Source organism: Heteronotia binoei, chromosome 1, assembly GCF_032191835.1.
Source record: "Heteronotia binoei isolate CCM8104 ecotype False Entrance Well chromosome 1, APGP_CSIRO_Hbin_v1, whole genome shotgun sequence".
Lineage (NCBI taxonomy): Eukaryota > Metazoa > Chordata > Lepidosauria > Squamata > Gekkonidae > Heteronotia > Heteronotia binoei.
In genome coordinates this window covers 270,087,082-270,113,894 of record NC_083223.1, presented here as the reverse complement: position 1 = coordinate 270,113,894, position 26,813 = coordinate 270,087,082, and the positions used below count along the sequence as shown (strand labels likewise).

At 45.6% G+C, this 26,813-nt stretch overlaps 1 pseudogene; it reads right to left on the bottom strand.

The window, feature by feature from the left end:
• Positions 1-23,450, bottom strand: part of LOC132582582 (zinc finger protein 420-like) — a 32,089-nt pseudogene extending 8,639 nt beyond the window's left edge.
• Positions 23,451-26,813: the final 3,363 nt, after the last annotated feature.

The following is a 26,813-nucleotide window of genomic DNA, read 5'->3' as shown; positions in this document are numbered from 1 at the left end:
GGGCGGGGTATAAAAGAAAGAAAGAAAGAAAGAAAGAAAGAAAGAAAGAAAGAAAGAAAGAAAGAAAGAAAGAAAGAAAGAAAGAAAGAAAGAAAGAAAGAAAGAAAGAAAGAAAGAAAGAAAGAAAGAAATCACATGGGGTCCCTTATTTATCCAACCCTTTCATTCCCTGGAAACATTTTCCCCTCAAACTCTGCCAACCCCTTCCCTGCCTGAAGCCTCACCCCCCCCTCCTCCTCTCTGGGGGCAGCAACACCCTCCTGCCTGCCCTCCCCCCCACCAGATTTCTTAGGAGAATATTCTCGGAATGAGGCGGGAGAGCCCTAATAGTGTAACAAGAAATGCTGGGGGGGAATCCTCTTTTTCTTGGTGGGGAAATTAGTATAAGCAGACCCAAGTAGAGCTATTTAGGACTGAGATTCCATTATGAGCATATCAGTAATAATTTCAGATTGAGAGATATCTTTCAAAAAAATCACATGAAATGGTAATAGAGAGAGAATTGTCTTAAAAATAAAATAATAACCAGGACTTTTGAAATGACTTTGGAAGATCTGTGGAAATTACTCTGGTCTTTGGCTTGATAGAAAACTTATTCTTTAAACATTAAATTTCAAAACTTTAAAATAAACGCCAGATGGTATTCAACTCCCCAGAAACTACACTGATCTAAATCCAAACAGAGCCCCAATTCTTGGGAAGGATGTCAACTCCCAGGTACTTTCAGGCACGGCTGATGGAAATGTCCCAGGGTGAAATTATTCTGACCATTAGTGGCTAGCAGTATAAATAAAATTTTGAATGGTACAATTCCTCCTACACCAGAATCAACCCCACTGAATTTCTGGCCAGCTTTAAAAATTCACAGCTTAAAAGGGAATTGGCATCATTATTATTCATCGCTGTGAAGATTCTTGTAGCTAAACACTGGAAGGAAAAGACTGGGCCAACAATTCAACAATGGTGGACTGAGCTGTGGGCGGTTGCAGCTGTGGATAAATTAGCTACACAATTTTATACAGCAGAGGTTCCTACAAAAAAGAATAACTTTCTAGAAAAATGGTTCTCTTTTTCTGACTATGTAAACCATAATGAAGAAGTGAAAAATACTATTCCAAAGAGATATCTGACTTTTTTCCTTTTACTAGACATGGAGCAATGCATAAAACTGGAACAGTATTGGCTTATATTTACTAACTTTACTCCATTTCGGATTCTGCATCATGAGTGGTACCATGTTTAAATGTCTGTTAATTTCTATTTATTTATTATCCATACATGTATGGAGTATTATTATTATTATTTGCAATTGTTGTGTAAGAATAATTACAAATTCCAGTTTTAAGCAGTGAAATAATAAAAATACACACATACACTTAATTAAATTATCACACGGAGAGGAAAACACCAGAAAAACAAATCTTTAGCAGAGTGGCTAGGAGGTAATATTTGTGGGGGTGAAAAGGCTTTCATAGCTACCTGTCCAGTGAGCAGAAGTCCAAAGAGGAGGCAGCAGAACGACCAGTGTTCTTCTGAGGAAGGTTTCCAAGCAGAGTTCAGGGGTGTGAGTCTGAAGGCTCCAAGACTGAACACCCTGAGCAGGCCCAGAGACCCTCCTTAAGTAGACTGAAACATATCCTGAGGCACAAGCAGTCAGGATGTCCCTTAGAACAATGTATGATTGGATAAGGAGACAATGTATGCAAAGAGGAACAGATGGGTGCTTCTGAGACAGACAAAGGGGCTCAGGAAGCCAGGGGGACTGCTGTGGGTGTAACCTCTAGGTGCTGATAGCCCATTTCTAGAAAGGGGATGGAGAAGAATTCAAACTAGGCAGGGTGATTAGAGTATTCAAAAGGGAGCAGGAGAGCCATTAACATTTGAGGTGGAGCCCAGAGAGTTGGGACTCAGATAGGGTATTGGCAGGAAATATTGATACAGATACACCTTGAGGTGTTATTGACAAAAGACAAAAAGATTTGAGAAGACAGAAATTCAAGTGAAAAAGACTTTCCCACTTTTCTTGGTCTTTGTAATTGCTGGAGGCTGAGAGGATGATAAGTGTAGCTGGGTGCTAGGCTTTCTACTTAGCTCAGGGACTACGCCTTAGCCAGAGACAAGGGAGAGGCCTCCTTATCTGCATTACTAAAGGCATTTATGTGCTGAACCTTGAGGCCACAGTGTGTCTGAGGGATGGGCCAGCTGGACAAAAGTGAGCTCAGACTCCATTTTGTGGGCCAAGCCTGCCACAGGGTGTACAGAGTGATCCAATCCCATGCCCATTGTCATTGAGGGTTCCAAAGAGTGATTAACGCATGGAATTCACTGCCGCAGGAGGTGGTGGTGGCTGAAAGCATAGAGAGCTTCAAGAGGGAATGGGCAGGGGGGCAACAGTAGGAGGGCTTCTATTGCCCTGGCCCCACTAGTGGACCTCTCGATGGCACCTGGTTTTCTGGTGTGACAGAGTGTTGGTGTGACAGAGTATTGGACTGGATGGGCCATTGGCCTGATCCAACATGGCTTCTCTGATCTTTTATTTTGCTTGCGCTGCAGTGCAGTGCAGCCTGCTTATGCCTTCCACAAAGCGTGCATATGAATAAGGCATATAGGGGCAGTAACAATGGGGTGGGATGGAGTGCCTGATTCAAGGCGGCAGACGAGAGACTCAAGCTCAGATCTGAATTCTCCCTGCACACAGAAAACTAGCTCTGCAGGGGAAAAGTTTTTGCACTCTCTGCCTGGGTGGGGAGATTTGAGCAGAGGGAGGCTTCCCCCAAAAAATGTTCCTCTGCCTCCAGTCCCAAGAGAAGCTTCAATCCTTGCCTGGAAAAAGTCAGAGCGCAAATGAGTCCTGTCCGTTCCATCAGCTTTAGTCTCGGTCCCAGAGGGGAAGGTCTCCCTCCATTTCCCCTGCTCCAAGCTCCCCACAATGCCCTCCATAAAACAGTTACCTGTGCCAGTGTTCTCTCTGAGTTAGGGTGACCCAGCTCACAGTTTTTAGCCTACAGTTCACACATTTTTGCCTTAGCTCTGGAAAAATGCCCCCAGAGCAAAGTAATTTATGCAGTAGCTCACAACTTTGATTTCAGTAGCTTACCACGTATAATTTTTGCTCTCAAGACTCAACAGGTTAGAGGGAGTCTGGGTTACCGCATGGGCTGTTCCAGTGTTCTGCAAATTCTGTATTAATATACTAGAATAGCCTGATAGTCATGTGGTGTCTATCACAATACCCTAGTCAACTGCCAAAATCTAAAAAAAACGGACGCTCCTACTCCTTCCTTGGGGAAGGAAAAACAGCTACTGTTGGGGTGGGGCTGGGGGAGATTGAAATGGCAGTCACCTTGCCTTGCTTGTAGAATTCATCTTCACCTCAAACCTGGTTTGGGCAAGATGGCAGAAAAGCCACGGGAAACCCCGGCAGGGGACCAAGAGATGCACTGGGACTATATGGAAGCAAGAAAAATACATCCCCCAGAGCATCAAACCCCAAGCAAATCAAATGTGGGAAGGCGAGGGGACCCTCCTGCCTTCATTTCCCTAAAACAGAAGGGCACGGCCTGGATATTGAGGAGAAGGATTTCCTCCCCCTGCCTTCTACTCTTCATCTTCTGTTCCACGGTGTGGGTCTTCTGGGGGTCCAACAACACGGTCCCCGTGCCCCCATCAGCACCCCCTCCCCAGCTCCCTCAGCTTTTCCTGCAGCCTCCCAAATCTCCCCCCTTCAGACTCCCATTTCCTTGATCTGCTCCCTCTTTCTCTCCCCCCCACCCCACGCCACATCTCACTCTCTACGCTGTGGAGTCTTGTGAGAAAAAATCCTTCTTTGTGAGCTACTGGCATTAAAGTTGTGAGCTGCTGCACCAATTAGTTTGCTCCGGGATGATTTATCGCATGCTCAGAGAAAAAAGTGGGAGCTGGAGGCTAAAGAACTGAGCTAGCTCACACTAACTCAGCTTAGAGGGAACAGTGCTCTAAGCCCAGGACCGTAGCTCTCAAGGGGCCATAGGGGCTGGGGCCTCCTTGCATTTTTACAGGCCCCCTCACACAGCCTTTTCAGCATTTTCCCTTTAGGTGTTTGTTTTCAATGCAGACTAATGTCAGGCATTTTTTTAACTCTTGTGTTAACTCTGGATTAGTGACATTTGAGATTCCCAATTCCAGCTGCAGATCGTGTCTCCCTGAAATTAGCATTTGTTGACACGTTCAGAGCCATAAAAGTAACCATTTGCCAGATCAATTGCTTCTTTTGTTCTCAGGCCTCTGCTGTGGGGGAGTAAGATAAAGGAGATTGTGAACCCCTCTGAGACTCTGAGATTCAGAGTATAGGGCAGGATATCCAATTTCTTCATCTTCATCATCAGACAGGAATTGTTGGCATTTATCAACATATACAATGTTGAAAATGAACAAGTGAGCTATGATGGGCTGTGCATGCGATGGCCAATTCCTTTGATCCAGCCTGCTAAGAACTCCAAGCAGAATCACCCCATGAGGGTTTAACAGAGCAAACTTTCTCAGAGACTTATCTCTGCCAGTGCGATGAAATAGTCTCAGACTTCACACCTTGTGTCAGTAGAACAAACAGAGAAACTCTTAGAGACCATGGTTTTATTTTAAACAAAGCATCCTCTTTATTAGGCAACAATTTGATGAACAGGTGAAAGTCAAATCATACAAGTACAAAAAAAAGCACACAGTAAAAAATTGGGTCTAATATCATTCTCAAACTAAGCGAAACAGATAAGCATTACAGTTCCCTAAGATTTTGGCAAGTCAGTTTTAAACTTCGCAGGCAAAAAGCGAGGTACAATGGGAAGCCTGGCACATGTGACATGCTCACCCAATAGAAGGCCTTTTCCAACTGGAAGCCACCAGTGGAGAGCCTGATCAGACCCTTCAGGTGACATTTTTGATAGAGGAGAAAGAGAAATAAAACTTTTGAACTTGAACGTGCAATTGTCCACCGCATACAAACACTTGGACCCAAAACGCATTCTGAAAAAGAGTAACTATACTAGATGGAAAACAACATGTCTTGATAACTGCAATACGTTTTTAAAGCAAGTTTTTCAGACGTCAGACAGCAGTTGATCATAATTCACAAGAAACAAACCTCCTGTTCCTTCAGCACTCATGAACTGTCGAGGCTGAGAGGCAGCTCTGATCTTTTGGTACTTTCCCTGATGAAGAACTGAACTTTACAGAGATTATGAAAAAAAAAAAATGCAGAAACATTCATAAATTGAATGGAAATTATGAATATCCTCTCTCGTGCATGTGCATTGGTGGGAAGTAAGGGCTGCACTCTGACGGAACCCTGAGCTCACAGGGGCACAACTCCTGAACCTTTCTGAGCGTTCCACCTCCTCCTTCTGAGAGTTCCACCTCCTTCTCCATTGAATACTATTGCAACTGCATAACAATCCCTGAATGAGCTCCACCACCTATTTTTCTACAAAACAACCGCTGGACAGAACCTTTCCCCACACTACAGGCATTTGTATGGTTTCTCCCCTGTGTGTATTCTTTGACCTGAAGTAAGGTTTCTGCTGTACCTGAAGGTTTTCCATACATTAGGCCAGTGGTGGCCAACGGCAGCTCTCCAGATGTTTATGCCGGGGATGGTACGCATGCGCTGAGGAAGCCGGCTGTTTGCTCGTCCTCCTCCTCGGATTGGAATTTTAAACAGCTCAAAAGAATGTAAATAGCCCTTTGGCAAGACTATTTGAAGAAGGAGCTTACTTACGAAGGTCTGAAGAACGTAAGAATTCCTTTCTGGGGTCCCAGAGGGTAAGATAACAACTTTTATTACCAAATTAAGGAGACAACGCCCAGGCTAATTACTCAGCCGTTGCGTGTAGCTCCAGAAAACTGAGAAACTATGGCCAAATCCATCAAGGAATTATCAGAGCAGATGTCTGCTTTCCAGGCGTTAATAATGTCGTCCCAGGACCAGATAAGATCCGAAATTAAGTCAGTGAGAGAAGCAGTATCTGAATTGGCAGCTGAACTTAAAGACACACGGAGCATTGCCGTCTCGGCTAACGAGCTTGCTTTATCTAACAAGCAGAAGATAGCCCAGCTGAATACCCAGCTTAAAGAACTCTCTGACCGTAATAGAAGAGCAAATTTGATTCTGGGTGGAATTTCAGAGGAAATAAATAATAAACTGCTGGAAGAAACTCTTATAGACTGGATGGGTGAGCAAGGAGTTACTCTACAATCTCAGGACATCGAGAGGGCTCATAGATTGCAAAGGAGACAAGATGGTGGTGCCCCAAGGGAAGTTATAATCAAATTTTCATGAGAAAAGACTCAGCAGACAGTTTTCAAGACTTTGCAAAAAAAGAAAGACCTTTCTTTTAGAGGAAGGAAAGTCTGGGTGAGGGAAGATTTTTGCCAGGAAACCATCAGAAAGAGGAGGCTAATGAGACCCTATGGGCAAAAATTATATGACAATAAGATTAAATTCTCTTGGGGATACTCTTCCTCAATAATTATTTTTAAAGAGGAAAAAAGGCTGGTGGCTCGCAACCCTAAGGAAGCAACAGATCTCCTTACTCACCTGGGCATCGCCACAGATGACCTGAGAGACCCAAGAGAGGAAGAAGAAGAAGAAATAGTGGATGTTGATGTGGACCTGGGGGAAGGAAGCTCAAGCAGACAAGAGAAAAGACCAAGGACAGATTACTAAAGGGAAGTATAAAACAATTTGAGCTAACTTTAGGTAGAAGCTAGAAGGGGAGGGCGGGGTGCGTACTCCCTGGAAGGTGGAAGACAGGATGATTGTCTCATCCAGAAAGTTGTCTGTGCCACAGGAGAAGGGAATGGGGGGTGGGTTTTTAGTAAGAATTAAATACCCTCAGCTAGTAGGGCCCAAGTTTGTTACAAATAAAGAGATGGATAGGTCTTTAAGAGTCCTTTCACTGAATGTGAATGGCCTAACATCAAATCTTAAGAGATTCAGAGTAATTAAAATGGCTAAAGAACAAAGAATTGACTTGTTGTGCCTACAGGAAACTCATAAAAAATAAATGATAGGAAACCATTGATAAAAGACTTGAGGTAGCAAGTTTTAGGAGAAGCAAGAGGGTCTTCCAAAGCCAGAGGGGTAGCCGCTTTGATTCGTAGGGAAACTAAAGTGGAGGACATTGAAAAATTAGTAGATAAGGAAGGTAGATATCTGTTAGTTAAGTTTAAGCTGGAAGCCATAAAAATCACTATAGTAAATGTTTATGCACCAAATAAAAGACAAAGGAAATTCCTAAACTTGGTTTTTAAGAAGATACAACAGTTTTCAGAGGGCGAACTAATTGTAGTGGGTGATTTAAATATGGACATAACCAAGAACAATAGTATTAAGCTAAGAGATTGGGGCTTGAAGGACGCTCATGAGTTTACCGACACGAGACCCAGCCCAACACACATTTCTAGTAGACATAAAACAGCATCCCGCTTAGATTATATAATTTTGGAAAAAAATAATAATATGGCGGTTAAAGAGATTAAGACCCATCCAATTTTTGTTTCTGACCATGCCTCTATAAGTATAGAACTAGAACTAAAACTTCCCTCGTCAAACAGTCCAGATGTTTATGCCTACAACTTCCATCAGCCATGCTGGCTAGGGCTGATGGGAGTTGTAGGCAAAAAACATCTGGAGAGCTACCGTTGGCCACCCCTGCATTAGGCTGTTATATGGTTTCTGTGTGTATCCTTTGGTGGGAAGTCAGGTTTGACTTCTGCCTGTAGCTTTTACCACACTCCAGGCATGTATATGGTTTCTCCCCTGTGTGAATTCTTTGGTGGGAAGCAAGAGCAGAGTTTTGAGTGAAGCTTTTCCCACATTCATATGGTTTCTCCCCTGTGTGAATTCTTTGGTGACAAATAAGAGTGGAACTTTCAGTGAAGCTTTTTCCACACTCCAGGCATGTATACGGTTTTTCCCGTGTGAATTCTTCGGTGGGAAGTAAGACTGGAACTGTCAGTGAAGCTTTTTCCACACTCCAGGCATGTATATGGTTTTTCCCCTGTGTGAATTCTTCGGTGGGAAGTAAGAGCGGAACTGTGACTGAAGCTTTTTCTGCACTCCAGGCATGTATACGGTTTTTCCCCTGTGTGAATTCTTCGGTGGGAAGTAAGACTGAAACTCTTAGTGAAGCTTTTCCCACACTCCAGGCATGTATACGGTTTTTCCCCTGTGTGAATTCTTCGGTGGGAAGTAAGACTGAAACTCTTAGTGAAGCTTTTCCCACACTCCAGGCATGTATACGGTTTTTCCCCTGTGTGAATTCTTCGGTGGGAAGTAAGACTGGAACTGTCAGTGAAGCTTTTTCCACACTCCAGGCATGTATATGGTTTTTCCCCTGTGTGAGTTCTTCGGTGGGAAGTAAGAGCAGAACTGTGACTGAAGCTTTTTCTGCACTCCAGGCATGTATACGGTTTTTCCCCTGTGTGAATTCTTTGGTGGGAAGTAAGACTGAAACTGTTAGTGAAGCTTTTCCCACACTCCAGACATGTATACGGTTTTTCCCCTGTGTGAATTCTTCGGTGAGAAGTAAGAGTGGAACTGCGACTGAAGCTTTTCCCACACTCCAGGCATTTACAGTGTTTCTCTCCGGTGTGAATTTTCTGATGGACACTAAGCTGTGAACTGCGACTGAAGCTTTTTCCACACTCTAGGCATGTATACGGTTTTTCCCCTGTGTGAATTCTTCTGTGGCAGGTAAGGCTGAAACTGTTAGTGAAGCTTTTTCCGCACTCCAGGCATATATATGGTTTTTCCCCTGTGTGAAATCTTCGGTGGGAAGTAAGAATGGAACTGCAACTGAAGCTTTTCCCACACTCCAGACATTTATAGGGTTTCTCTCCAGTGTGAATTTTCTGATGGACACTAAGGTGTGAACTCTGAGTGAAGCTTTTCCCACACTCCAGGCATGTATACGGTTTTTCCCCTGTGTGAATTCTTCGGTGGGAGGTAAGAGTGGAACTGCGACTGAAGCTTTTCCCACACTCCAGGCATTTATATATTTTCATTCCTTTGCTCATCTTTTGTTGAACAGGAAAAACTGATACTTCAGTGAAATGTTCTCCTCTTGCAGTGCTCTCATTCCTGCTCTCTACTTGACATCTCTTTTGCTGTAGAGACTCATCCCTCTCTAAAAGATTGGAATTATTCTTCCCTTTCGATGGATGTTTTCTCTCCTTCTTCCTTGGTGCATCCAAAGATTCAAACTTCTCTTTCGCATCTGAATGTGTATCCTTGTTCACCATTGGTGAGTGTTCTTCTTCGTCATTCGCTGACTGCCACACGTCTCCTGCTGAAAGAAAAGGATACCTGGTTGGATGATTTGGCACTTTCCACAAATGCAAAGTGTCAAGACTCGTTCCCGCATACTTAAATCAGAATGGAGATCTCTCAGCCTTTGTATCCTTGTCAGAAGTGGGAGAGGTATTACAAAAAAGAAAATCAGGATGCAGAAGTAACATGCACACCGTAATTTGCTAGATTAGAACAAAAAAGAAATAATTAGGGACAGAAAATTAGCATTTGTGAGATAAGAGTCCTTTATCCCTGTTCAGTCCTGGGGCGTCCATTGTTCTGAATTTGTGGATAAATTTGATTTCAGCAATTGTGCTTTTTAATTTCTGCTTTACACTTCTCTGTTTAAGGGCTGCCACTCTTCGGCCCATTCGTTCTTCTGTGTAGGGATTGGATTGCTTGTCTGACAAACAGAGTGGAAGGCCATCGCTGCCATTTGCTGGCATATACAACCTCGGGAAATCACATGTGAATGTACCAGAGATGGTACGGCTGGTGTGGTTGGGTCTTGTGATGGTGGTGTCCGAGTGAACTTGGAGACAGAGTTTTGGCAGGCTCTGGACTCAGATTCTGTATCCAGGTTAGGAAGGGCTTTGTTCTGGGTTTGAAGCTGTTTACAGGCAAGAGGGAAGAAAAGGTCTGCATACCAATGCCTGTGAGAGAAGCGTGTCATCATCCAGCATGATTCACTGGATGGCTTTTAGCTGAGGGGTGTATGTGACCACCAGTAATGAACATGAGGACATATGAAGAGACCTGGTGGGTAGTTCCAGTCAACACGCAATCTTGTATTAATCAGAAGAGACAAATAGGAAGGAAGGAAGGAAGGAAGGAAGGAAGGAAGGAAGAAAGAAAGAAAGAAAGAAAGAAAGAAAGAAAGAAAGAAAGAAAGAAAGAAAGAAAGAAAGAAAGAAAGAAAGAAAGAAAGAAAGAAAGAAAGAAAGAAAGAAAGAAAGAAAGAAAGAAAGAAAGAAAGAAAGAAAGAAGGAGAAGAAGATGATGATATTGGATTTATTCCCCTCCTTTCACTCTGAATCTCAGAGTCTCAGAGAAGCGTACAAACACCTTTACCTTCCTCCCCCCCCAAAAAATACCCTGTGAGGTGGGTGGGGCTCAGAGACCTTTCCAACTCCTGCAATAGCTATGGCTGTCCCAAGTGGAGGAGTGGGGATTCAAACTCGGTTCTCCCAGATAAGAGTCCATACACTTAACCACTACACCAAACCAAGACTTCCCCTGCAAGAGGCTGGATTTTATATCGCCGTCTTGTAGGCACCAGAACTTTGACAATCACGTGCAACCCTGCTCCATGCCCAGGGCCAGGACAGCAGTCTGGGGCTGCTTTGAGTCACAACTCTACCATAAAGCACATATTTTCTGCTTTGCAGGCCCAGAGAGGCAGCATCAAGGCCTGGAATCTCCAGATCAAGGGATTGCAGGCAAAAGAGGGCTGGCCAACACCCTGCTCTGAAAAACTCTCCCTCCAGAGTGGACAACACTGAGCTGGACTTGGCAAAAGGGCCATCAGAGGAGGCAGAAGGAAACCGCCTCTTGTCCTGGGTTGAAGATCTACAGGCACCATTTCAGCATCCGCTATTCCCCGAAGCCCTTTGCAGGGCATACTGCAAGAACAAGCAAAGCCACAGAAATTCTCCAGCCCTTGGAAGGAAGCGCAGGCCACGCCCAGTCCCAAGACAGACTTCTGAAGCCCCCCTACCTGCCAATCCATCACAGTCCAGGAGAAACGGCTCTTTCTCTTCTTCCAGCTGGGATATGAGATCAGGTTTGGCGATCGGAGGACCTGTTTATCAGGGGGGAAACCCACAAAATTAGACCTCTTTTGTCTGCTCATCAGTTCAACCATTCCAAACCAGCTGAAAAGAGCACCCTAATGAATAATAAAATTTAATGAATAATAAAATAATAAAATTTGTGGCGGGGCTGAGCTTTCGTGACTCACCACTCACTACTTCTTCTGCTCACCGTGACTCTTGACGGTCATGCCCTGCCACAAATCCTGTTAGTCTTGAAGGCGCTCCTGTACTCTCACCCTTTTCTGCTGCTGCAGACAGACTAACACGGCTGCCCATCTGGATCTCACTCTGAGCCAGACTGACTGTCCCTCCAGAAACACACACACAGGCAAGCAATGGGAGCGGCAAAGAGGGGTATTGTATTGGGTCAAGACTCATCCCTCTTTCCTCATACTGAGACTCTGTAGGAGCCTGGATATGGGGCCAGGCACTCATGCAATCCCAACTCTGGGCCTCTTGGGACCTCGGCCTCAGTGTGCACAGATTGAAGGTGGGTGCAGCATTTCCCCACAAAACAGTGAGTTGATTCTTTAAAAAGGGCTGATTTTTATTCAACATCAAGAGAAAGGAAGACAAGAAAAGAAGTTGGCAGCTGGCAGTCAAAACAGGTATCTGTTTGGGCACCTTTAAGACCAACAAAGTTGTATTCTGGGTATAAGCTTCTGCGTGCAAGCACACTTCTTCAGATACAGCTGATGTGGGAGGGGAATCTCCCCTGGTCCTCCTTACAGGAAAAGAGAGGGTGGGAGCAGTGCTCCCTCTAAGCTGTCAAGTCTCATGAGCAGAAATTCTACTTTGTGAGCTCCTGGCACTGAAGTTGTGAGCGACTGCATAGGTTACTTTGCTTTGGGGCCATTTCTCCAGAGCTAAGACAGAAATGTGTGAGCCGGAGGCTAAAATTCTGTGAGCCAGCTTGCACTAAATCAGCTTAGAGGGAGCACTGGGTGGGAGGCAAGGATTAGGAGACACCACTCAAGCGCAAAGATGCTTAAGTAAAGGTGAAATACCACCAGATGGTCCATAAGATCAATGAATGGCAGCAAATTAGCATGTAAATACAAGAGGGAACCAAGAGGTTCTGGAGTCCAGCAGCACCCATAAGACAAACCCAGCTCAGCCCTGGGGACAGGCGAGAACAGATACATGGGATATTTCTCCACATACATTGAAACAGATTTCCTCAAATATGGCATGCAGGTTGTCAGGAACAGCTAATCAGAGTCAAGTTGCACAAGAAACTGAGCAATCAACACAGCTGCAATTGCAAGAACAATATGGTGGGACTGGCAGATAACAGCAAATTGGCATACAGATAAGAAAGGCGTTAGATCTTAGCTGCCAACTCAAGAGCCTTTCTGTTTCCATAGGGGCAGTAGTAGGTTGGATGGAAGAACCTGGCCTGAAATGTTTGGCTGAGTCCCAGACCATAAACACTTCATCCCCTGTACCTCTTGGTGGGAGGGATGCCCTGGGACAGTGGAATCAAATCACACTGTCTTTTCTGCTACTTCCGGGATTCAACTAGCTTAGGTCCTTTGTCCATAACTGCTCGGAACAAGGCACACTGCGATAATGAGATTCACTCAAAAACAACCATTTAGTACTTGCTTAGGGATCTCTTAGGAGCCTGAAGGAGAGTTTGTCCCCTTATAACTAACTCAGGAAGCAGATCAGGTGGTTCACTCGAAGGTGTGAAGACATTTAAGTAAAGGAAATCCCTTCATGTCTTCAGTAACACTGGTCCTTTGTTCTCACCAAAAACGTCTCAGCCCAGACTGGAGGGAAGCCCCTACTTAGAGCCTCCCTCCCACCATCTCCAGACCAGGCCTCTCTTGGCACCTCTTCTGATGCCCTCTCAGGGGTTTCAGGCCCAGAAGTGCCAGGCAGAGGCCCCCTCTCTGCAAGGAGAGCACAGAGCCCTGCCCACACCAGAGGGGGGAGAGCGGAGGGGGACAGAGACCAGCCACTGGGACTAAGGTAGGCAGCCTGACCTCCTCCTTCCTCCCTAAGGAACACCTCACAGTCACTCCTCACAGCAAGAAGGAGAAAAGGATACTTACTGAGAGAGGCCACGTTCCCATAATTCTCCAGCATGACTTCCTTGTACAGAGCTCTCTGGGCTGGGCGCAGCAGGCTCCACTCCCCCGGGGTGAAGGTCACGGCCACCTCTTCGAAGGACACCCCCGCCTGCAAGAAGGAGAAGGAGGCATTTTGTTACCTCACTGGAAAGCTGGTCCATGGGGGGAGGGGAGCCAAAAACAGAGAGAGGCAATTCATAGTGGAAGAGCAGCAGAAAGAGGTGGTAAGAAGAGCCCCAAAGGGACATCTCTCCCCACCTCCAGCCCTCCAGGGAGCATTTTGGAACCAGAGGGGTCTCCTCAGCCACAGGGGGCTACCAGCCTTGAGGGGAAGAGGCCAAAGATGGCCGTATGATAAAGGACCAAATACTTTTCCATGGGAAAATTCAATATTGTTATGGAGGCATTTGGATTTGGACCCAATCAAAAGGAATGTTCCAATTCTCCTGTCTCTCTGCAGAAAACGCCCTAGACAGGGGGGGGGGGCGTTTTTCTGCCTTCCCAGCGAAGAACACGAGAATCAAGGGGAAGGAGCCCGATCCTCTGAACAGAGAAGAATCCCTACTGCCTGCCCCATGTCTCCCCAGAGATCCTGCCTCCCCCCATACCTGAGCTGGCTGCATGCCGGCTCCTTTCCCTTCGGCACACAGAGGAGATGGTGGAGGAGGCATCCAGGGAGTCTTTCCACTGATCTGAGAAGGAGAGAAAGAAAGACTGGATTGGAATCCAGTTTTGCTCCACACACATTTCCTGTACCAGTCCCTGAAGTCAACCTCTCTCCAGGCTGGATTCAGAGCACAGTTCCTGGATTTGAGCTTTCAAGACTCAGGAGCCTTTGGCCCCACATCTCTCCCCTCAACCAGACATTCTATCTGGATGAGGGAAATGGATTAGAACAGGGGTGGCCGAACTGTGGCTCTTTCACACGTATTGTGTGGCTCTCAAAGCCCCCACAGCTGGCTTGGAGAAGGCATCTGTCTCTTTACATCACTTCTCCAAGACAAGCCAGCTGGTGTCTTGGAGAATGCATTTAAAGTTAAAAGTTGCTTTCTTTTCACCTCTCCCTCCCCCAATCTATTTCCCTTCCTTCCTTCCTGTCTTGCGGCTCTCAAACATCTAATGTTCATGCCTTGTGGGCCCTCAGATATCTGACGTTTATTCTTTGTGGCTCTTACATTACGCAAGTTTGGCCACACCTGGGTTAGAACTCTGAGCTGAAGTGAGAGAAGTGAATGGAAAGGGTTAATACCCAGCCAGCAATTAATTGGTAAAAAGAGGTATTTTAACAAAGGAAGAAGAAGAAGAAGAAGATATTGGATTTATATCCCGCCCTCCACTCCGAAGAGTCTCAGAGCGGCTCACAATCTCCTTTATCTTCCTCCCCCACAACAGACACCCTGTGAGGTGGGTGGGGCTGAGAGGACTCTCACAGCAGCTGCCCTTTCAAGGACAACCTCTGCCAGGGCTATGGCTAACCCAAGGCCATTCCAGCAGGTGCAAGTGGAGGAGTGGGGAATCAAACCCGGTTCTCCCAGATAAGAGTCCACACACTTAACCACTACACCAAACTGGAGAAGATGTCCAAAGAAATGGCGACATTATTAGGCAAAATTTATGCCTCCAAGGCTACAGATGAGGGACCAGGGGTCTTGGCAGGCAGAACAGTAGAGTACAGATGAAGACTTACAGGCAGTGGACACCTACTGAGCATGCTTAATGGATTTATGAATATGCATTTGTACGCCCAGCATAAGCAATTGGTCATACAATGTTATGCTGAGGGTGGGGATCATATTAAGGAGCTAATGTGTAATGGGCGGCCTGGAAATTGTAAACTGGGGTAGCCAAACTTGCTTAACGTAAGAGCCACATAGAATAAAAGTCAGAGGTCTGAGAGCCACAAGATGTGAATGTCAGATGTTTGAGACAAGGAAGGAAGGAAGGAAGGAAGGAAGGAAGGAAGGAAGGAAGGAAGGAAGGAAGGAAGGAAGGAAGGAAGGAAGGAAGGAAGGAAGGAAGGAAGGAAGGAAGGAAGGAAGGAAGGAAGGAAGGCAGCAAATAGATGGGGGGAGGCTGGGAGGTGGAAAGAAGGCAACTTCAAATGCAGACTCCAAGCCACTGTCTGGCTTGGCTCGGAGAAGTGATTCAAAGAGAGAGATGCCTTCTCCAAGCCAACCAATGGGGTAGGGTGGGGGGGTGTCAAGAGCCACACAATATGTGAGCCACGGTTTGGCCACCCCTGTTGGAAACCTTGCTCTCTCATCCAATGAGAGGAAAGGGGAGGGACTTGCGGCCGGTGATAGGTATAATGTATTTTTCCTTATCCTGGGCTTGCCTGGGGAGTACAGCTCCTACTGGTATCAGTAAAAACTTTGGAACAGATCTACCTGACTGACTGACTGACTGGGGAGGGCGGGGTATAAAAGAAAGAAAGAAAGAAAGAAAGAAAGAAAGAAAGAAAGAAAGAAAGAAAGAAAGAAAGAAAGAAAGAAAGAAAGAAAGAAAGAAAGAAAGAAAGAAATCACACGGGGGCCCTTATTCATCCAACCCTCTCCTCCCCTGCAAACATTTTTCCCTCAAACTCTGCCAACCCCTTCCCTGCCTGAAGCCTCACCCCCCCCCTCCTCCTCTCTGGGGGCAGCAACACCCTCCTGCCTCCCCTCCCCACACCAGATTTCTTAGGAGAATATTCTGGGAATGAGGTGGGAGAGCCCTAATAGTGTAACAAGAAATGCTGGGGGGGAATCCTCTTTTTTTTAGGGGGGAAATTAGTATAAGCAGACCCAGGTAGAGCTATTTAGGGCTGAGATTCCACTATGAGCATATCAGTAATAATTTCAGATTGAGAGATATCTTTCAAAAAAACCACATGAAATGGTAATAGAGAGAGAATTATCTTAAAAATAAAATAATAACCAGGACTTTTGAAATGACTTTGGAAGATCAGTGGAAATTACTCTGGTCTTTGGCTTGCTAGAAAACTTATTCTTTAAACATTAAACTTCAAAACTTTAAAATAAACCCCAGATGGTATTTAAATCCCCAGAAACTATACTGCTCTAAATCCAAACAGAGCCCAAATTGTTGGAAAGAATGTCAACTCCCAGGTACTTTCAGGCGTGGCTGGTGGAATGTCCCAGGGTGAAGTTATTCTGACCATCAGTGGCTAGCATCATAAATAAAATTTTGAATTCTACAATTCCTCCTACGCCAGAATCAATCCCACTGAATTTCTGGCCAATTTTAAAAATTCACAGCTTAAAAGGGAATTGGCATCATTATTATTCATCGCTGTGAAGATTCTTGTAGCTAAACACTGGAAGGAAAAGACTGGGCCAACAATTCAACAATGGTGGACTGAGCTGTGGCCGGTTGCAGCTGTGGATAAATTAGCTACACAATTTTATACAGCAGAGGTTCCTACAAAAAAAATAACTTTCAAGAAAAATGGTCGTCTTTTTCTGACTATGTAAACCATAATGAAGAAGTGAAAAATACAATTACAAAGAAATATCTGACTTCTTCCTTTTACTAGACATGGAGCAATGTATAAACCTGGAAGAGTATTGGCTTATATTTACTAACTTTACTCCATTTCGGATTCTGCATCATCAGTGGTACCATGTTTAAATGTCTGTTAATTTCTATTTATTTATTATCCATACATGTATGGAGTATTGTTGTTATTATTATTTGCAATCGTTGTGTAAAAATAATTACAAATCCCAGTTTTAAACAATAAAATAAAAATACACACATACACCTAATTAAATTATCCCACAGCGAGAACAACACCAGAAAAACAGATCTTTAGCTGAGTGGCTAGGAGGTAATATTTGTGGGGGTGAAAAGGCTTTCATAGCTACCTGTGCAGTCAGCAGAAGTCCAAAGACGAGGCAGCAGAACAACCAGTGTTCTTCTGAGGAAGGTTCCCAAGCAGAGTTCAGGGGTGTGAGTCTGAAGGCTCCTAGACTGAACACCCTGAGCAGGCCCAGAGACCCTCCTTAAGTAGACTGAAACATGTCCTGAGGCACAAGCAGTCAGGATGTCCCTTAGAACAATGTATGAATGGATTAGGAAGTTAGGAGACAATGTATGCAAAGAGGAGCAGATGGCTGCTTCTGAGACAGACAAAGGGGCCCAGGATTGGTGTGGGTGTAACCACTAGGTGCTGATAGCCCATTTCTAGAAAGGGGATGGAGAAGAATTCAAACTAGGCAGGGTGATTAGAGTATTCAAAAGGGAGCAGGAGAGCCATTAACATTTGAGGTGGAGCCCAGAGAGTTGGAACTCAGAGACAGGGTGTTGGCAGGAAATATTGATACAGATATACCTGGAGGTGCTATTGACAGAAGACAAAAAGATTTGAGGAGAAGACAGAAATTCAAGTGAAAAAGACTTTCCCACTTTTCTTGGTCTTTGTATTTGCAGGAGGCTGAGAGGAGGATTAGTGTAGCTGGGTGCTTGGCTTTCTCCCCAGCCTGGGGACCACGCTTTAGCCAGAGACAAGGGAGAGGCCTCCTGACCTGCATTGCTAAAGGCATTTATGTGCTGAACCTTGAGGCCACAGTGTGTCTCAGAGCTAAGCCAACTGGGCCAAAGTGAGGCCAGACTCCATTTTGTGTACCAAGCCTGCCACAGGGTGTCCAGAGTGATCCGATCCCATGCCCATTGTTATTGAGGGTTCCAAAGGGTGATTAACGCATGGAATTCACTGCCGCAGGAGGTGGTGGTGGCTACAAGCATAGACAGCTTCAAGAGGGAATGGAATAAACTTTTGGAGCAGGGGTCCTTCAGTGGCAATTAGCCACAGCATATTGTTGGAACTCTCTGTCTGGGGCAGTGATGCTCTGTTCTCTTGGTGCCTGGGCAGGGGGGCAACAGTAGGAGGGCTTCTATTGTCCCGGCTCCACTAATGGACCTCCCGGTGGCACCTGGTTTTTTGGTGTGACAGTGTTGGACTGGATGGGCCATTGGCCTGATCCAACATGGCTTCTCTGATGTTTATTATTTTGTTTGCGCAGCAGTGCAGCCTGATTATGCCCTCCACAAAGCGTGCATATGAACAAGGCATATGGGACAGTAAGAAGGGGATGGGATGGAGTGCCAGATTCAAGGCGGCAGATGAGATTCTCCAGCTCAGATCTGAATTCTCCCAGCACACAGAAAACTAGCTCTGCAGGGAAAAAGTTTTTGCACTGTCTGCCTGAGTGGGAAGATTTGAGCAGAGGGAGGCCTCCCTCCAAAAATTTTCCTAAGGGAAGCTTCAATCCTTGCCTGGAAAAAGTCAGAAGGAAAGAGCGCAAATGAGTCCTGTCCGTTCCATCAGCTTTAGTCTCGGTCCCAGAGGGGAAGGTCTCCCTCCATTTCCCCTGCTCCAGGCTCCCCCCAATGCCCTCCATAAAACAGTTACCTGTGGCAGTGTTCCCTCTGAGTTAGGGTGACCCAGCTCACAGTTTTTAGCCTACAGTTCACACATTTTTGCCTTAGCTCTGGAAAAATGCCCCCAGAGCAAAGTAATTTATGCAGTAGCTCACAACTTTAATTTCAGTAGCTTACCACGTATAATTTTTGCTCTCAAGACTCAACAGGTTAGAGGGAGTCTGGGTTACCACATGGGCTGTCCCAGTGTCCTACAAATTCTGTATTAATATATTGGAATAGCCTGATAGTCATGTGGTGTCTATCACTATACCCTAGTCAACTGCCAAAATCTAAAAAAAACGGACACTCCTACTCCTTCCTTGGAGAAGGAAAAACAGCTACTGTTGGGGTGGGGCTGGGGGAGATTGAAATGGCAGTCACCTTGCCTTGCTTGTAGAATTCATCTTCACCTCAAACCTGGTTTGGGCAAGATGGCAGAAAAGCCAGGGGAAATCCCGGCAGGGGACCAAGAGATGCACTGGGACTATATGGAAGCAAGAAAAATACATCCCCCAGAGCATCAAACCCCAAGCAAATCAAATGTTGGAAGGCGAGGGGACCCTCCTGCCTTCATTTCCCTAAAACAGAAGGGCACGGCCTGGATATTGAGGAGAAGGATTTCCTCCCCCCGCCTTCTACTCTTCATCTTCTGTTCCACGGTGTGGGTCTTCTGGGGGTCCAACAACACGGTCCCCGTGCCCCCATCAGCACCCCCTCCCCAGCTCCCTCAGCTTTTCCTGCAGCCTCCCCAAATCTCCCCCCTTCAGACTCCCATTTCCTTGATCTGCTCCCTCTTTCTCTCCCCCACCCCACGCCACATCTCACTCTCTACGCTGCGGAGTCTTGTGAGGAAAAATCCTTCTTTGTGAGCCACTGGCATTAAGGTTGTGAGCTGCTGCACCAATTAGCTTGCTCCGGGGTGATTTATCGCATGCTCAGAGAAAAAAAGTGTGAGCTGGAGGCTAAAGAACTGAGCTAGCTCACACTAACTCAGCTTAGAGGGAACAGCGCTCTCAGCCCAGGACCGGAGCTCTCAAGGGGCCAAAAGGGCTGGGGCCTCCTTACATTTTTACAGGCCCCCACACACAGGCTTTTCGGCATTTTCCCTTTAGGTGTGTGTTTTCAATGCAGACTAATGTCAGGCATTGTTTTAACTCTGGTGTAATCTCTGGATTAGTGACATTTGAGATTCCCAATTCCAGCTGCAGATCGTGTCTCCCTGAAATTAGCATTTGTTGACACATTCAGAGCCATAATAGTAACCATTTGCCAGATCAATTGCTTCTTTTGTTCTCAGGCCTCTGCTGTGGGGGAGTAAAATAAAGGAGATTGTGAGCCGTTCTGAGATTCAGAGTATAGGGCAGGATATCCAATTTCTTCTTCTTCGTCATCAGACAGGAATTGTTGGCATTTAACAACACATACAATCTTGAAAATGAACATGTGAGCAAACATATCTTGGTATGTCCAGTGATTGATTTGTCTTGGTTTTGGGGATTTGAGGTTTCAACTGTCAACGCTTGTCTGTTCAGACAGAATTTGAACGGGAGTCTTTGTTATATCCATATAAAAATATGCAAGGAGTATTTAAAAGAAAGAAGTCAGGATGCAAAGTTGCAATGTGCTTTCAGTTGTGCTTGTGAATGAATTCAAATTCAGGAAACTCAGTTTGATATAAGGAACGGAAGCATTTCTGAAGTGTTTTAATCCTCATTTAGCAATGAAATGTAATATTTGAGGAAATCTATTTCAATGCATGTAAGAAGTGTGTACATGCTGAGAGTCTGTTATCACATGTACCCTGGGCCTGGGATGACTTTCATTCGGGTTGGGGATTCTGCAGGATCCTGGTTTCATTCTCACATCCCTGTTACCTGTTGCATTTATGTGCTAATTTGCTGCCATTCATTGATCTTACAGGCCTATTTCAGCTCAATGCATCTTGGCTCTGCATGGCCATTCAGTAACAGCTGCCCCAGCCTCTCTTTTCCTTATAGAGGATATTTTATTTGATTATCAAAGATTTCAGGTTTTCACGGCTGGCATCATCCTTAGGGTTTGTAGAATCTTTCGGACTCAAATGCCGTGTTCTACTGGAGAAAGTTTTTATTCCAGACGTTTCGTTCTCAGCTGTGGAGAACATCCTCAGTGGCGTTGCAGCCGGAGCAGGCGCTCTGACCTTCTTGGCTGCTGTGCATTGAGTGATGCACAGCAGCCAAGAAGTTCAGAGCGCCTGCTCCGGCTGCAACGCCACTGAGGATGTTCTCCGCAGCTGAGAACAAAACGTCTGGAAGAAAAACTTTCTCCAGTAGAACATGGCACTTTTATTTGATTGTTTGTATCTGAGGAAGTCTCTTTGCACACAAAAGTTTCTACTTTGAATAATACTTTGTTGGTCTTAAACGTGCCAGAGCATAGTGATGTTCTGTTTCTGCCTGTGTGATTGTCCCGGGGGCAGTTGGTTTTTGAGCAACAGGCCCGAGAACTGCTCTTTGAACAAGGACCCAGCACATGCTCCCTAGAAGGAGAGAATCCCTTGAATGTGGAGGCATACAATATATCAGGGATGGCCAACATAAGAGCCACATGCAATAAACATCCTATGCTTGAGAGCCACAAGACATGAATGTCAGATATTTGAGAGCCACAGGGAGGGAGGGAGAGAAAGGAGGAAGGAAGACAAATAGATTGGGGGGAAGAGAGAGGTGGAAAGAAAGCAACTTTAAATGCATTCTCTAAGCTGGTAGCTTGGTTGGCTTGGGGAGGTGTTTTAAAGAGAGAAATGCCTTCTCCAAGTTGTCCAATGGGGGAAGTGTCGGCTTTGAGAGCCACACAATATGTGTGAAAGAGCCATAAGAGGCTCCTGAGCCACATTTGGCCACCCCTGTGATATATGGTGGTCCAGACCTTACTTTGCAGTTGACTACTACTGTAATAAATTATAACAAATCTGAAATATTATTATGCAATAAACCACTTTTATTTGTAATAACCCTGAAATATTTTATGCAATACACCACTTGTATTTATTATTTATGTTTGGTTATTTCTAAGTATAAGCAGGGTGTGACAGCTCCACCCAGTGACATAAGAGCAGACCCCCTTGGGCCCCCTGAGCAAAAGGTTGCTAGCTGTGGGGCTGTCAACTCCCCACTGCTTCCTAAATGGGCCTCTGGAAGCCCATGGAACTTCCTTTGACTTCCCAAGGTGCGGATTCGGATCCTGCACTCCAGTCCACTGCAAGAACCACCTGGCTCTGCACTACGGGGACAAGCGGTGCTCACTGGAGGAGGGAGGGTGTCCCCCCTCCTTTCTCTCACTTTGGGGCTTGCAGTGCAGCCCCCAACCCACAATTCCCCCCTCCAAAGCCTCTTGGAGCGCTCCAGATTCCCTCCCACCCACTGAAGTAGAAGCCTGCATGTGATTGAGAGGTGAGGGGGTTTTTTGCAATCGACGGAAGTCAAAATGGCTGCCCCCTTTCAGTGTAAGCCACACCATGTGCCTCTCTAGGAATCCATCTCTCTCTCACTCTCCAAGACAAGGCTCATTTTGTAAAAGGAAAAAGGAAAGGTGGTGGTAGGGAGGTAATCAGGTATAAAATGGAACTGATTTCCCCCCAGTTCCCCCCCTCACTGTGTCAGGAATTGCCCCCCCCTTAAAAGAGAGGAACCATCACACCACAGTGGTGAATAATGCCACACAAAAAAGCCCCCAAAGAATCCCCGTTTAGAGACGATTTCGGCCCTTCAAGGGAACCAGCAGGGAAAATGCAAGAACAGCCTCTGAGAAAAGGGCGAATAAGTGAAATAAATTATGATATCTCTCAGCAATGGGTCAGGCCTATTTCAAAGGGATGAATATAATAAATCTCTGGTGATTGAGGGCGGGGGGGTTTGCCTGACAGGGATGCCAGCCTCCAGGTGAGCCCTGGAGGTCTCCTGGAATGACAGCTCATCTACAGACCCAGATTTCAGGAAAGCTTTTCACAGGGTTCCCCGTGGAGTTCTGATGGGTAAACTAGAGGACTGTGGACTAAACTCTAGGACAGTTAGGTGGGTAGGGAACTGGTTGGAGAACCGTACTTTTCGATCTTTTTATCTATGATTGGGATGAGGGTGTGAATACTGATTAAATCTGCAGATGAGTCTCTGCTCACTTCTTCAGAGACAAAAACTCCTCGCCTGCCACAAATTTCGCCAGTGTTGGACTCTTTTCTACTGCTACAGAGAGACAACCAAGGCTACCCATCTTGATCTATCTCCGTGGAATTTTGTCGTTTGTCTTTTTCACTGAGACTATGGGGGATTACACAGCGTTAGACAATTTTCATCAACAGGAACGGGACATCCAGGAAACAATGTAACAGAAATTGGGATTACAACATTAAAAAAAGGAGAAAATGAGCAGAAAATTTGGGGGGAAAGAGCTGAAGCCAAGCATAGGCTTCTACATTTCTCATTGGACGGTACAGGAGTCACACAGAAGGATTGAGCTTACGGCCGTACGTACTGGACATGGTAGTACAGATCACAGGCTCCGGCCCTTTACCAAAATGTGTTCCTGAAAACATTTCATCCTATCACTTGCAGAAATCCAAGTGAACGGCAGCTTTTGCGAGCTCCCCTAGCAGGCCCTTCCCCCAGGCTTTGGGCACAACATAGACGGCACAAGAACAGGCAGTTGCCGAGTCTGCCCAGTTGCAGGGAAGCACCTGCTCAGGAGCCCACCTGTCTTGGAGGAGCAGAGGGGGAAGAGGCGGTCCTGCAGGTACGAGAGGTCCAGACAGGAATTGTTGGCATTTAACAACATATACAATGTTGAAAATGAACACATGAGCAAACATATCTTGGTATGTCCAGTGATTGATTTGTCTTGGTTTTGGGGATCTGCGGTTTCAACTGTCAAACCTTGTCTGTTCAGACAGAATTTGACCGGGATTCTTTGTTATCCATATAAAAATATGCAAGGAGTATTTAAAAGAAAGAAGTCAAGATGCAAAGTTGCCATGTGGTTTCAATGTGCTTGTGAATGAATTCAAATTCAGGAAACTCAGTTTGGTATAAGGAACGGAAGCATTTCTGAAGTGTGTTAATCCTCATTTAGCAATGAAATATTGAGGAAATCAGTTTCAATGCATGTGAAGAAGTCCTCAAGTCTGTACATGCTGAGAGTCTGTTATCACATGTACCCTGGGCCTGGGATGACTTTCATTCAGGTTGGGGATTCTGCAGGATCCTGGTTTCATTCTCACATCCCTGTTACCTGTTGCATTTATGTGCTAATTTGCTGCCATTCATTGATCTTACAGGCCTATTTCAGCTCAGTGCATCTTGGCTTTACATGGCCATTCAGTAACAGCTGCCCCCAGCCTCTCTTTTCCTTATAAGCAGGACTTGAGGATATTTTATTTGATTGTTTGTATCTGAGGAAGCCTCTTTGCACACAAAAGTTTCTACTTTGAATAATACTTTGTTGGTCTTAAAGGTGCCAGAGCATAGTGATGTTCTGTGTCTGCCTGTGTGATTGTCCTGGGGGCACTTGGTTTTTGAGCAACAGGCCCGAGAACTGCTCTTTGAACAAGGACCCAGCACATGCTCCCTAGAAGGAGAGAATCCCTTGAATGCGGGGGCATACGATATATCAGGGATGGCCAACATAAGAGCCACATGCCATAAACATCCTATGTTTGAGAGCCACAAGACATGAATGTCAGATATTTGAGAGCCACAGGGAGGGAGGGAGAGAAAGGAGGAAGGAAGACAAATAGATTGGGGGGAAGGGAGAGGTGGAAAGAAAGCAACTTTAAATGGATTCTCTAAGCTGCCAGCTTGATTGGCTTGGGGATGTGTTTTAAAGAGAGAAATGCCTTCTCCAAGGTGTCCAATGGGGAAGTGTCGGCTTTGAGAACCACACAATATGTGTGAAAGAGCCATAAGTGGCTCCTGAGCCACATTTGGCCACCCCTGTGATATATGGTGGTCCAGACCTTACTTTGGAGTTGACTACTACTATAATAAATTATAACAAATCTGAAATATTATTATGCAATAAACCACTTATTGGACAAGGAATACACTGGGGGTTCTCTCTTTCAACCCCTGCTACATCCCCCCTCCTTTCTCCCACTTTGGGGCTTCCATTGCAGCCCCCAAACCACAATTCCCCCTCTTGGAGCTCACCAGATTCCCTCCCACCCATTGAAGTAGAAGCCTGCATGTGATTCAGAGTTGTGGCTTTTTTTCTTTTTCTTTTTTTTGCAATTGACGGAAGTCAAAACGGCTGCCCCCTTCCAGTGTAACCCACACCATGTGCCTCTCTAGGACTCCATCTCTCTCTCACCCTCCAAGACAAGGCTCATTTTATAAAAGGAAAAAGGAAAGGTCATGGTAGGGAGGTAATCAGGTATAAAATGGCACTGATTTCCCCCCAGTTTCCCCCTTCACTGTGTCAGGAATTGCCCCCCCCTTAAAAGAGAGGAACCATCACACCACAGTGGTGAATAATGCCACACAAAAAAACCCCCACAAAGAATCCCCGCTTAGAGAGGATTTCGGCCCTTCAAGGGAACCAGCAGGGAAAATGCAAGAACAGCCTCTGAGAAAAGGGCGAATAAGTGAAATAAATTATGATATCTCTCAGCAAAGGGTCAGGCCTATTTCAAAGGGATGAATATAATAAATCTCTGGTGATTGAGGGGGGGTTGCCTGACAGGGATGCCAGCCTCCAGGTGAGCCCTGGAGGTCTCCTGGAATGACAGCTCATCTACAGACCCAGATTTCAGGAAAGCTTTTGACAGGGTTCCCCATGGTGTTCTGATGGGTAAACTAGAGGCCTGTGGACTAAACTCTAGGACAGTTAGGTGGGTAGGGAACTGGTTGGAGAACCATACTTTTCGATCTTTTTATCTATGATTGGGATGAGGGTGTGAATACTGATTAAATCTGCAGATGAGTCTCTGCTCACTTCTAATTTGCTGCCATTCATTGATCTTACAGGCCTATTTCAGCTCAATGCATCTTAGCTCTGCATTCAGTAACAGCTGCCCCAGCCTCTCTTTTCCTTATAAGCAGGACTTGAAGATATTATATTTGATTGTTTGTATCTGAGGAAGTCTGTTTGCACACAAAAGTTTCTACTTTGAATAATACTTTGTTGGTCTTAAAGGTGTCAGAGCATAGCGATGTTCTGTGTCTGTCTGTGTGGATACTTGGTTTTTGAGCAACAGGCCCGAGAACTGCTCTTTGAACAAGGACCCAGCACATGCTCCCTTGAAGGAGAGAGTCCCTTGAATGTGGGGGCATACGATACATCAGGGATGGCCAACATAAGAGACTAATTAATTTACAGATGAGTCTCTGCTCACATCTTCAGAGACAAAAGCTCCCGCCCTGCCGCAAATTTTGCCAGTCTTTAAGAGGCAACTGGACTCTTGCTCTTTTCTACTGCTACAGGGAGACAAACAATGCCTCCATCTTTATCTATCTCCGTGCAATTTTGTGGTTTGTCTTTTTCACTGAGACTAAGGGGATTACACAGCATTGGGCAATTTGCATCAATAGGAATGGGACATCCGGGAAACAATATAACAGAAGTTGGGATTACAAAGAAAAAATAAGAAAATGAGCATAACATTTCAGGGGGGGAAAGAGCTAAAACCAAGCATAGGCTTCTACATGTCACGTTGGATGGTACAGGAGTTACATAGAGGGATTGTGCTTATGGCCGTACATACTGGACATCATAGTACAGATCAGTCTCCGGCCCTTTACCGAAATATCTTCCTGAAAACATTTCATCGCGTCACTTGCAGAAATCGAAGTGAACTGCAGCTTTTGTGAGCTCCTCTAGCAGGCCGTTCCCCCAGGCTTTGGGCACAACATAGACGGCACAAGAACAGGCAGTTGCCGAGTTTGCCCAGTTGCAGGAAGGCACCTGCAGGAGTCCCTGCTCAGAGGAGCCCACCTGTCTTGGAGGAGCAGAGGGGGAAGAGGCAGGCCTGCAGGTAACAGGCTTCCTCCTCGGGAGGTGGTGGGCTCTCCTTCCTTGGAGGTTTTCAAACAGAGGCTAGATGGCCATTTGACAGTAATGAAGATCCTCTGAATTTAGGGGGAGGTATTTGTGTGCATCCTGCATTGTGAAGGGGTTGGACTAGATGACCCTGGAGGTCCCTTT